Source organism: Hyperolius riggenbachi, chromosome 6, assembly GCF_040937935.1.
Source record: "Hyperolius riggenbachi isolate aHypRig1 chromosome 6, aHypRig1.pri, whole genome shotgun sequence".
NCBI lineage: Eukaryota > Metazoa > Chordata > Amphibia > Anura > Hyperoliidae > Hyperolius > Hyperolius riggenbachi.
This window is the reverse complement of record NC_090651.1, coordinates 42,082,838-42,096,254: the sequence shown is the minus strand read 5'-3', so window position 1 is coordinate 42,096,254 and position 13,417 is coordinate 42,082,838. Positions and strand designations below refer to the sequence as shown.

General features: G+C 42.9%; 1 long non-coding RNA gene across 1 annotated transcript in view; it reads left to right on the top strand.

Moving 5' to 3' along the window:
• The window catches only part of LOC137522411 (uncharacterized), a 52,052-nt gene extending 39,505 nt beyond the window's left edge, over nucleotides 1-12,547 (top strand). The window contains exon 3 of the long non-coding RNA XR_011022288.1: nucleotides 11,856-12,547. This is a non-coding gene — a long non-coding RNA (uncharacterized lncRNA). The remainder of the gene's footprint in view (nucleotides 1-11,855) is intronic.
• Nucleotides 12,548-13,417: the final 870 nt, after the last annotated feature.

Sequence of the window (13,417 nt, the reverse complement as noted above, 5' to 3'; positions counted from 1 at the left end):
TTCCACTTCTCATGTGTACATCACTTTGTATTGGTCTTTCATATGCAATTCCAATAAAATTGATTCATGTTTGTGGCAGTAATGTGACAAAATGTGGAAAACTTCAAGGGGGCCGAATACTTTTGCAATATACAGTGGGAACATTAGAGAAAACAGACTGATTGCTCAGCGAGGGAATTTTATCAGCGCTGATTAGAAGCAGGCTGAGCAGTGAAGAATGAAACAGAGAGCAGGGTATGTGTTTTCTCTAATGTTCCCACTGATATATATGGTAAAATACATGAGGGTGCTTCGTCTCTGATTCACTTTAAGTCAATTTCTGATCTGCATGCTTGTCCAGGGTGTATGGCTAAAAGTATGAGAGGCAAAGGATCAGAGGGAGGACTGCCAGGCAATGTGCATTGTTTAAAAGGAAATAAATATGGCAGCCTTCCTACTTCTGGCACTTCAGGTGTCCTTTAGGGGCAGGGGCGTAGCAATAGGGGTTGCAGAGGTTGCGACTGCATCGGGGCCCTTGGGCCAGAGGGGCCCGGAAGGGCCCTCCCTCAACTACAGTATTCGCTCTCTATTGGTCCTGTGCTCATAATAATCACTTCTATAGATACTTTGAATAGTGGTAATCATTAACAAGCTGTTTCCCCATCCCCTTCTTGCACCTCTGACACTGTAGTTGCCATTGGCAGGTTTTGGTGCGCTGGATCAATTGTTATGTATAGAGTGCTTGGGGGGCCCCATTGTAAAACTTGCATTGGGGCCCACAGCTCCTTAGCTACGCCACTGTTTAGGGGCTCTGAATTTTAACCTCTTGAGGACCGCAGTGTTAAACCCCCCTAAAGACCTGGCCATTTTATGTAAAATAGGCCACTGCAGCTTTAAGGCCAAGCTGCAGGGCCGCACAACACAGCACACAAGTGATCCCAATCCCCTCCTCCCTTTTCTCCCCGCCACCATCAGAGCTTCCTGTTGGTGGGGTCTGATCCTATTTTTTTATTTATTTTACCCCTAGGCCCACCCTCCCTCCCCCTACCAGCTAATCACTGTGATCGGATGTCATAGGTTTCAGCCTATGACAGCCGATCACCTCTGATCCACTGGAGGAGACAGCCGTGTCACACGGCTGTCCCCAGTACAGCGCTGCTGCAGATCGCAGCGCTGTACAGCCTAATTAGACGGCGGTTTCGCCGTCTAACAGTCTCCCGAGCGGCGATCGCTGCTTGGAGACTGAAGGTGGAGCTCTGCTCCGCCTACCAACAGGAGATGCGCATGCAGGCAGCGTGCAGGCAGTGTTAGGCGATCCTGCGCAGACGCAGTCGCTCTGGTCCAGGTGGCGGGGATTGACAGCGCCGCTCGCACAGGCGCAGTGAAGTCCGAACTCGAGGGCGGCCTGACATCATCGCCGGGGACCAGGACGGAGCTGCAGCGAATGGCTGACTGCAGAGCCGCGGTGAGGGACATACTGGGAGCTTGGGGCTGGAGAAAGCCCCGGGTAAGTAGCACTTATTTTCTTATTTTTCTCCTTATAACTCCTTTATAGGGAACCTAAACTGAGAAGGATACTAATTTTTCCTTTTAAAATAATACCAGTTGCCTGACTCTCCTGCTGATCCTGTGTCTCTAATACTTTTAGCCACAGCCCCTGAACAAGCATGCAGATCCGGTGCTCTGACTGAAGTCAGACTGGATTAGCTGCATGCTTGTTTCAGGTGTGTGATTCAGTCACTACTGCAGCCAAAGAGATCAGCAGGACTGACAAGCAACTAGTATTGTTTAAAAGGAAACATCCTTATCCCTCTCAGTTAAGGTTCCCTTTAAGCAAGGCCAGTGAGGTCGCAGTGTGACTTCACTTCTGCCGTTCCTTATTTTTCAGGAAATACGTGAATGTATTCTGTACATTACAGTGCAAATGGCAACTGGCAAGTGCAGAAAAATGGTCGAAAAAAATCACATAAAACCCAAATAAAGAAAATACCGCAAAAAAATTGCAATTGCTGAAAAGTCTACTTCCACTTAACCAGGATCGGTCACTAAGAAACTGCAGATTTAAACAGGTACATACTCCTCCGGAATGTGTCATTATTATTTATTGGGTTAGGAAGTGGGTGGCAGGAGTCCCTTCCAGTCTCCTAATATAATCAGTTTATTTGGTAAAGCTGCAATAAGGTATTTGAACGATGATTGATCTTTTTGTCTGTTTCTTTTTCTTCCATCAGCCTCAATATACTATACAGTATTTAATTTCAAATTCTGCCTCATTGCGTAGCATGCTAATACACATTTATTCATTCATTCATTCATTCATTCATTCATTCATTCATTCATTCATTCATTCATTCATTCATTCATTCATTCGTTCTGTGTTCTACTTAGGGTCATAGCCATTTTTTACTTGATGCAGTTCCCATTCATTGATCTAAGTCCCTGTGTCAATGATCGTCGGCATCAATGAGATGCCTGCGTTCATTGTAACAACCTGAATAACACAGGCACACATTACTTCCTGTTCGCGGCAAGAAGAAAATGTGTGAGAACATCTTGTGGCCAAATAGTAAAATTACACCTACGATTGTTTCAATAAAAAGAACTACACACACGTAATTTAAAATGAACTCCTAACCACCCACACTCTCCAATAAACACCCAAATAAATGTTTTACATGCAAAAAAAATTAAAAGAGTACAATAAAAAAAAACATAGTTATCTTAGGGACTGAACTTTTTGAATCTGTATGTCAAGAGGGTATATTACTGTTGTTTTTTAAAATATGGGCTTGTAAATAGTGATGGACGGAAAACGGAAAAAATGCACCTTTATTTCCAAATAAAATATTGGCGCCATACATTTTGATAGGGACATAATTTAAATGGTGTAATAACCGGGACAAATGGGCAAATACAATAGCTTGCATTATTTTAAAACTATAATGGCAGAAAATGGAGAAATAATGATTTGCTTTCCATTTTTTTCTTATTATTCTCATTAAAATGTATTAGGAATAAAATAATTCTTAGCAAAATGTATCACTCAAAGAAAGCCTAATTGGTGGCGAAAAAAACACGATATAGATCATTTCACTGTGATGAGTAGTGATAAAGTTATTGGTGAAAGAAAGGAGGGCTGACAGGGGAACATTGCTATAGTCCATAAGGGGAAAAATCCTTCAGTGGTGAAGTGGTTAATTGATCTGTTTTCAAGCTGCATACAATATGTATAAACTTGGAATTATTTGCATCTGACTTATCACTGCTATAAATTTGACCTCCTCATATACAAGAAGTAACAGCCTTAAAGCAAATCTGAAGCAAAAAAAAAATTATGAGATAATAAATTGTGTGTGTAGTACAGCTAAGAAATAGAACATTAGTAGCAAAGAAAAAAGTATAGTTGTTTTCCTGTACATGAAGAGTTAAAACTTGAGTTTTTATCTATGCAAAAGAGCTTCTCTAAGCTATAAGACCAACTTGGTTGAACTCAGTCCTGTTTTCTAAATAGTTTATCTACTTAACTACTTTGTCTTCCTTGACGTAGGACTACGCACTCCCAGTCCACGGATCAATAGCCCAGGAATCAATGAATCGGGCCATGGTGCCCGATCACTGATTCCTCTCCCCCGCAGAAAAAGCGACAGCTTCTCTCTGAAGCTTCGCTTTTTCTGGCTCCTACATCCCTCTAAGTGTACATTGTACGCTTAGAGTGACGTCATGCAAACAAACTCAAGGTTGCCATCTTGTGGCCAAAAAGTAAAACTACATCTAAATGTAAAAAATAAAATAAAAATAAACATATATTTACCCCAAACAAATACTATTTACACCCCACCCTCCCAAAAATACCCACATAAAATGATTAATAATAATAAAAAAAATACAATAAAAAAAAAAAAAAACATAAATATTTACCTAAGGGTCTAAACTGTGAAAATATCAATGTAAAGATGAAATATTTCTTTTTTTTTTTTTTTCTTCATAAGCTTGTAAATAGTGATGGATGCAAAACGGAAAAATGCTCTTATTTCCAAATAAAATATTGTCGCCATACATTGTGATAGGGACATAATTTAAATGGTGAAATAACCGGGACAAATGGGCAAATACAATACGTGGGTTTTAATTATGGAGGCATGTATTATTTTAAAACTATAATGGCCAAAAACTAAAAAATCATGCATTTTTTCAGTTTTTTTTGTTATTCTTACTGTTAAAATGCATTTACAGTAAGGTAGCTCTTAGCTAAATGTACCACCCAAAGAAAGCCTAATTGGTGGCGGAAAAAACAAGATATAGATCAGTTAATTGTGATAAGTAATGATAAAGTTATAGGCTAATGAATGGGAGGTGAACATTTCTCAGATGCATAAAGTGAAAACGACCGAGGGCTTAAGTGGTTAAGGACCGCAGTGATCTCGCCGCTCAAACCCGACGTTTCTCGCCGCAGCTCACTGGCTCTGCCTGTCTCTATGACGGCAGAGCCATGTGAGCCGTTCAGGAGCCGATTTCACCGGCTCCTGGCCGTGTCTATCAATGTAAGCCACTCCCATTGGCTTACATTAAAAGACACGGTCAGGTGCCAATGAAAGCGGCACTTGACCGCCTCACATGACTCTGCCGTCATAGAGGCGGCAGAGTGGATGTCAGGAATGGCCCCGGCGAGCGGCGATGATGGTGATTGCGGCGGGTATGCGTGGCGATTCGCCGGGATTAGACCACTGGTACTTAAGTGGTTAACAGTGAGAGAGACAGCTTGAGATGATGTTTAACTGCAGGGAAGTTCAAAGGGTCATTAGCTCTGCTCTGTTTTACAGCTTAAAATACAGAGTGTGGTTTCTAAACTGCAACTATGACAGCATGATGCAATGGTATAAATAAAACTATATAACTAGAAACAAAAAATATGAGACTCTTTTCTTTGTTAGTAATGTTTTATTAATTATCCATACTACATATACACTTCATTATCTCATAAGTTTATTTTCGCCTTAGTGTCACTTATTTCTGCCGCAGGTAGTACATGACAATATTACCCATACTAACTTCAGTAGAGCACTGTGGATTGCGCAATTAGCGTGACCCTAGGTACATGAGTAACGCAAGTGTTGCTATGGTAACACGTGTTAAGCAAGTATCATAACATGCCAATATTACCTGTGCACAGCAGTATTACCACGGTTACATGGATCAGGTCCTTAATGCTTTAAGAAGGCCGTACTTCACTGTTTCTTAATTTCATTCTACTCTGCGTCTGCAGCATGATGCTGTCACTTCATAGCAATCATTAGGATAATTGAATATTGTGACTTTTCATTTACACGCACGGCCCTGGCCACAGCCTCCGCCACCAATTAACAAACATTACTGTGTTTTCATGTAGCACACGGACAGCTTCATCCAGCTGATCTCACACTGAAATAATCAACAGATTACATTTCCGGGCAAAGCAGCATTTCCTTTAAGCCATCATTTCTTTTTTCTTTGTATAGGAGGATGGAGTCAATTATATACAGAGTACATTGTATTTTTCTTTTTACATCAATATTTATTATTAAGTACTTTGTATATGCAGATGGGAAAAGACTAGTCAAGAAGAGTAAATAAGTAGTACATAGTTGCCGATTAGCCAGAGATAAGCAAGTCTGTACTGCTGTCTGCAGTGAAAGCAAACTTTTTACACACAGGGAATGCGTGGGAATGCTTTCAAAGGTTCTTGTAGCTAAGAGTAGTTGCTGAAACTTTACTTGTGGGAGTATAATCCCGCTGTAATGAAATCCTGTGTCCCAAATTATGTTTCCTTATGTGTGAAACATTCATCCTTAGCACAGCTGCAAAGGTACCACCAAGTCGTTGATTTTTCATTAAGGTGATTTCATTGGACATAAAAGGATTGGAGAGAGCAAGGAACATAATAAATTCAACATAAAAGCTCCTTCAGGCAGTAAGGGGCCTGGGCATGAAGCTAGTAAAGAGGGTGCTGCAGGCACCTTGAAAAGAAGGGCACCGCTATGGCGCCAATGGTTAAAGCTGTAATTTGCGTCGATGGCTGGAAATTTGGGCATCTGGAGGTGTCGACAAAATAGTGGGTGCTGGGGCTACCCACTATGTAAAGCCTCAATTTGCATTGCAGCCTGCCCTGTCACCCACTAAATTTCCACCCATTGTTGCTAATCGCTGGGGGTGGGTGGGGGGTTAAGGGTTAGGCATTGATAAAGGGAGGGTCCTGTGTGAGAGTAGGGCTAGGTTAGGTTATAGTAAAATATTGGTAAAGATTGATGGCAACAAAATTATCTAAACTGCAGTATAGTAAAGCAACCACAGGATGTCACTGTAAAATGTAAAGTGCTGCAGTGATCTCTATGGTATTATGATTTCCTGTGCTGATTCTGCATTCCTCTCTGTTCTGAGTAAGCTGCATTACCTGATGGTTCTGTATGATTTAATCTCTGGGCGTTTTCTTCAGTAAAGAGTTCTAACTTGTTATACTGTGTGCCTATCTGCCTGTACCTACCACTCTGCTCCATCCAAGATTATTAATAGTTTACTGTCGGAAACAAAAAGTAGTAGAATAGTGGTAAATTTACCGATATTCTACTAGCGGCAGTCTCCTACATCCTTTTGTTTTCAGGACCCTTTATTGCATGTACCCCCCTAGGCCATTGCCCACTTCGCCTCCTTTACGATCTCAACTGCTGAAGTCTATTCATCTGTGTGAACAGGAAGTGGGATAAAATTTTCTTGGCAGGGTAACACTCATAAAAAGATGTGACACAGCTTATAACCTCTTCTGAAATAAATTAAAAAAAATAACAAAAACATTTGTTTAATTAATATTAGTTTAAGTAAGCCGGGAACACTTGTAAGCTGTAATCTCCTTAGGTATGATTTCATGTGCATCTTATGTCCCTGGGATATTCTAAAAAGAAAACAGATGTTTGGAATATTATTAGGAACAGATGGGTGCCTGATCTTCTGTTTATAGAGCTGTCATCCAATTCTTTCAGTACATATTCTTCTACATCAGTGGTGTAAACTAGACATCAGTATTTATAGCAGTATTTGAAGTTCTGGCAGTGTGTTATGTACAAAAAGCCAACAAAATCCCAACATGAACCAGTCAATCTTTGGCATCATTTCATGCCTGCTGGCCATGCCAGTATGATACCCACAATTGGTGCAGAAATGTTTGAAGTTCTGTTCAGTTTTGTATTATGTTTGAACAATGATGAAAACATGAAGAACTTTTTTTTTTCTCCTGTATGATCAGCTGGATATTTTACGAAACAGACATTCAAAAAGTTTGTCCTAAAAGTTTCTAGTTCTCATTTTCTATAAGATTGGTGGCAGGATGCCCAATCTGGTTTCGGCATCAGAAATGCTACCTATATGTACGTTATACAGTATGTTGCTGTATATTGCTATTTAGCCCCGCTATCCCAGTGATGCTCATTTTCTAAAATGTAGGAGGGATAAAAATATTCAAAAACCATTCCATTATCTGTGTCAGGATACCCAACCTGGTTTCGGCACCAGAAATGCTACCTATATGTACTGTATATTGGTATGCAGCCCCGCCCTCCCATTGATGCTTAGCCTAGGCTATGACATCACACAGCCTTCTGCCCCAGAGCACTCTGGGAGGCCAAGTGTTTCTGCTCATTTCGAAACACAACAAACATGCATTCCGTTGGGATGCGCCTTGCCAATGTAAAAGGTGTCGCCACCTGTGACAGATTTAAGAATGTAAATCAAGGTGAGAAAGATTTTACAATTGGCAAACACTGACTAATTAATGTGTGAAGTAAAATTATAAAAAAATAAACAATTTTATTCATTAAGTTATATTCAGTTACTTTATAAAGCTGGGCATTTTAGCTCATCATCTTTATAAAAATTCTGGGCTCATCTTGTTTATAGCACTTAATAGACAACCTTAAGACCACCCAAATTAGTGTTTCGATCTTCAGTAAATCAGGACATTTAATGGCAACAATAAAACTTCTTAGCTACAAAATTTAAAGCAAAGTACGGTATAAACTTGCTAGTGTATGGTGTGCCAGGTGTGTGTCTTAAAGTGTCCGTCTTTCTTATCTCAAAAAGTTGTGAGGCATGTCTTTAAAGGACTACTGTAGGGGGCCCTTAGGGAAAAAGAGTTGAACTTACCTGGGGCTTCTATTGGTCCCCCGCAGACGTTTCTGTGCCCGCGCAGCCACTTACCGATACTCCGAGCCCCACCTCCGGTTACTTCCGGAATTTGCCACTGTGCCTGCGTGCCTTCCCCCCAGTGCGCTCCCGGGGATGTCAGCGAGAGTGTAGAGAAGGCAGCACAGGCGCAGTAAGGCCTCTAGGTCCTCCTTGCAATTCTCATCCCTGATTGGTCCAATTTTTGTATATAAGATGTGTGTTTGAGCTATTTGATTTAGTGTGGGTCTGACCAGCCTGAGGAAAGGCTGCTTGGCCGGAAACAGCAGGCTGTCGCTGGATATAAGCTGTGCACTTTTTCTCCACTTTTTACTTTTTTTTAATGCTTTTTACATAAAAGAGCTGTTTTAAGAGCTATAATACTTGGAGGTGCTGACCATTTTTTGAAGCGAGAGCAGTGGTTTTGCGACTTTAAAGTCACAAATTCCAGAAGTAACCGGCAGCGGCGAGTGGCTGCGCGGCCACAGGACATCTGCAGGGGACCATTAGAAGCTCCAGGTAAGTTCAACTCTTTCCCTAAGGGCCCATACAGTACTCCTTTAAAGAGAATCTGTACTCTAATAGTCTTACACTAAAAAGCATACCATTCTATTCCTTATTTTCTCCTGTGCCCCTCTGTGCTGTTTCTGCCACTCTCTGCTGCAATCCTGGCTTGTAATTAACAGTTTTAGGCAATGTTTACAAACAAACTAACCAGCTTCTAATAGGCTCAGCTAAGTATAGTGTGTGAGTATGCAGGGGGCCTGCAGAGGGTGTGTATCGCTTCTACCAATCACAAGCAGCCCTGCACATTCCACACAATCAAAGCCTTAGCCTGACAAACAGGACAGAGGAAAGATACATTGATTTATTACAGAGACAGTGTAATTAGGAAGAGCTGCAGTAAGCCCCAGCACATTAGAACAGGCATAGGAACTCATAGGATAGAAGAACTAAGGCTGAAAAAATTGTTACAGAGTCTCTTTAAAGTGAATGGGAACCGCATTTAAAAAAAAATGAAGCAAATACTTACCTAAGGAGAGGGAAGGCTCTGGGTCATATAGAGCCTTCTGTCTCCTCTCTCGGAGCTCTCTATCCTGTGCTGGCTCCCCCCGTTTCAATCCCCCACCGAATGGGTATTTGGAAGTCTTCGGGAGCCGTGTCCTCCCGAAGACGTGCGGTTCCATACTGCACAGGCGTGAGCGTGCAAGAGAGCGTGCTTGCGCAGGTGCAGTACAGGGCCACCCTTCTTCAGGAGCACTCGGGCTCCCTGAAGACTTCTGAAGCCTCCTTCGGCCGGGTAAAGCAGTATTTGACTAAATTAGTTAAATACTGCTACCGGGCGAGCCAGCACTAGAACGAGGGGACCAGGAGAGGAGCGGGAAGGCTCTATAGGACCCAGAGCCTTCCCTCTCCTTGGGTAAGTATCTGTCTCATTTTTTTAAATGCGGTTCCCATTCACTATAAGTCTAGCTGGATTTGCTGCAAGCTGATTTCAGGTGTGTGACTGGTGCATGAAAGATTAGCAGGACAGCCAGGCATCTGGTATTGTTTAAAAAATAAATAAAAATGGCAGCCACCATATACCCTTCACTTCAAGCATCCTTTAAGAGCACTTACAGAGCTTTAGAACAGCAGTTTGGTGTGGGAATACTACAGTATCACAATGACCAGAGCAGCAGTAATTGAAAAAAACTTTATTGAATGATGCACACTGGTTTTAAATAGAGACATTACGCACTGGTAGCGGTTTTCATCCAGAAATCATGGACATTCCTACTCACAATGGCTGGGAAGTGAAACTTTTGCATTTCACAACTTTTTCTCTAAAGAGATGACATACCCATGGAGAGCTCCAATGCAGGAATCTCATTACTTACTAATCACTTCCTGTGAGATTGTTTACGGAGGTTTAACACAGAATCACAAGTCTCTAAACTGAAAACAAAAGGGACTACGGTGCTACAATACCCCACCCTTTGCTTGTAGTGGTTCATACAGTACAGGCCTGGATTTACCTCACAGGAGCCTATAGGCACAGATGTCCTGGCACCTTAAGGTAGCCATACACTGGTCGATTTGCCATCAGATTCGACCAACTGATAGATCCCCCTCTGATCGAATCTGATCAGAGAGGGATCGTATGGCTACCTTTACTGCAAACAGATTGTGAACCGATTTCCGCCTGAAACCGTTCACAATTTGTTGTGGTGGTGGTGGTGCTGCCGCCGCTCCCCCCCGCATACATTTCCTGCTCCGTCTGCGCGTCTCCAGTCCCCAGGTCTCCGCTTTCTTCTCCGCTCTGGTCTCCAGGTCCGGCATGCTTTACTTCTTCCTGCCTGGCAGGAGGAACTGAAGCATGCCGGAAACCAGCGCGGACATGGTGCAGCGGTGACCGGGGGTAGTCGCGCCGGCGGAGCAGGTAATGTATTGCCGCTCTATTGCGTCGGTCGTCGGGCACTCAAACGCCGCTAGCGACGTGCTCCCTACCCGCGGGCAATCGACGGTAATTTTCCGCACGGAGCGATCGACGGGATCGGACGAAATGGATCGAAATTCGGCGTGTAGCGCGAACGATTGGCAGCAGATTCGATCCCAGTGATCGAATCTGCTGTCGAAACGGTGGCAAATCGGGCCAGTGTATGGCCAGCTTTAGACTTTGCCCACTATGAGCCTACAAACCCCCACTGAAGTGCACCACAAGTGAACTGGCTGGCCCAGCTATCACTGCTCCCTTACTTACCTTGCCTGTCAAAGCTAGCTACATGGGGACCTTTAGTATTAGGTAGCCAAAATGATCCTCAATATTAAGTAGCTAGAGGTGCCCCAAAGTATTAGGCAGCTAGAGGAACCTCAATATTATGTATGTAAAGGTTCCCCAGACTGAAGGGAGATCTCATCAGTAGAATGCCTGGAGCAGGGTGAGTAACCTCTCATTGACACACTCATCAGGACTCTACATAGGGAAGGAGATAGGGAGGCTCTCGGGGAGGGGAGTGAGACACCTTTCCATCATCAGGTGCCTGTAGGCACGTGCCTACAGTGCCTTATGGTAAATCCGGCCCTAATACAGTAGATATATCTGCAAAGTCTACGGATGGCCATACATCAGTCGACTTGGCGGCCGATCGACCATCCGATTTTATTATTATAACCAAATTGGATGAAAATCAGTGCTGTCAAGTGTATGCCCAATCGATGATTGCGTCAGACATGCTGCAAGATGTAGGGCCGACTTGCTTGATCGGGTGCATGGCAGTAACGCCAAGCAATATCGGGGTGGGCAACGAATGCGACAAACCCCCCGATGTTTGCCTCAGGCAGCAAAAATTCTAGAACCGACCTTGGTCAGGGACAGTGCAACTACATAAAATCTTACATAACACAGCATTATATTACTCAGAAATAACATCAATGCAAATACAGTGCAGCAATATCACAGATAACAGCAATCTACCTCGAGTATAAACCGAGTTTTTGGGCCAAAAAAAGTGGCTCCAAAAATGGGGGTCTCGGTTTATACTCGAGTCATATACTCGAGGGAGGTGGAGGAACTTGTGTCCTCTTTATAGAATACCAGAATTACACATCTGGTTCTATTATGATTATATCAATCTATGAAATTGACGGTGAAACATGTTCATTTTTGGGGTGCCTGTTTTATACATACTTTACAATATATTTTTTAGGACAATGTTGGTCACAGATAAGCAAGACCTGCACAAAAAGAAGAAAACCATGAATCGGATATTCTTTGAACTTCCCAGGATGCGACCTCTTTCATCAACACGATGTGGCAAACTTTGATATCAACAGGAGCAACTTTTCAGGCCTTTGATAAGTCGCTGACGATGAAACGGAGCCATAATGGGACACATAAAGGCCAATGTTGCAGAACATAACAACTCTCATTGAGAAGACAAATAAGTCAGACAAAGTGATTACTGTTCCATTATCTAAACTACAATTGGCAAAGTGCAGTCACAAGTCATTGCTGGAGAGATGTACTATCGCCCTACTAATGACTGGAGTCACAGATGATTGGGCACATAGTGCAAATTCATCAAAAGTACAACGCGGTTAAGGTCACGTTTGGCTAAATTTGTGGTTCGCATTTACATAGGATATACTTACGTAATATGTAAATAGCAACAATTGATCACATAGGGAATTAAAGTGAACCCGAGGTGAGAGTTACATGGAGGCGGCCATATTTATTTCCTTTTAAGCAATATCAGTTGCCTGGCTATCCTATTGATCCTCATCTTCTGTCTCTAATACTTTCAGCCATAGACCCTGAACAAGCATGCAACAGATCAGGTGTTTCTGAGGTTATTGTCAGATCTGACAAGATTAGCTGCATGCTTGGTTCTGGTGTGATTCAGACACTACTACAGTCAAATAGATCAGCAGGGCTGCCAGCCAACTAGTATTGATTATAAAACAACAGGTTTTCTTATGTTGCAAGAGTCCAGGAGCTCCAAACAAGGCTCAAAAATAAAAATAAAAATTGGTGTGCCAAGGTCCTCACCCCGGTACCTGGGGGTCACAGTAATGCGTATTCCTCAAAGGACCGGCACCACACAAGGTAAATATAGCTCTTTCAAGGTTTTATTGATGCAGACATGACTCCAACAACAAACAGTTGTTTCGGCCTCCTCTGGCCTTTTTCAAGTTGTAAAATGGTCATATAAAACACCTAATGTGAAAAACATGCATATATAGGACAAGACCCACCCCTCTGGTGAAGCCTCAGACCAATCCCCAGGAGCGCACAAAGGAGGACCTGATGGGAGACTAATACGTCCAACATGGACCAATAGATACTGCATAGTTCAAAAATCAACTCACCAATCAGGTGAGCAGAAGGGGTCCCCGCTGTAGGCAGCCATCGTGAGGGCAGAACGGGCGCATCATCGCTACATAGCCGCCGCCTCCATCCACGGAGACAAGCGGTATAACATCCGCGTCATGTGACAGAGTCACATGATCTGGTCAGCTGTAAGACCTAAGCCAATCCTGTGCGCCCCAGCCGTCACTCAGCTCAACACAGCCCACGCATCATCACAGTAGGTGGTGCTACAGCGGAAAATGTCGCCATGGCAACATAAACACATAACAAGTATATACAATCCGCAGCACTCACCATACTGCTGCGTGGTTAAAGGGGGCCACCTCCTGCACTCCATATGCGTCCTCTGATGATCTGAAATGAAAACAAAATAAACATATTAAAACCACGAAGTGCCAA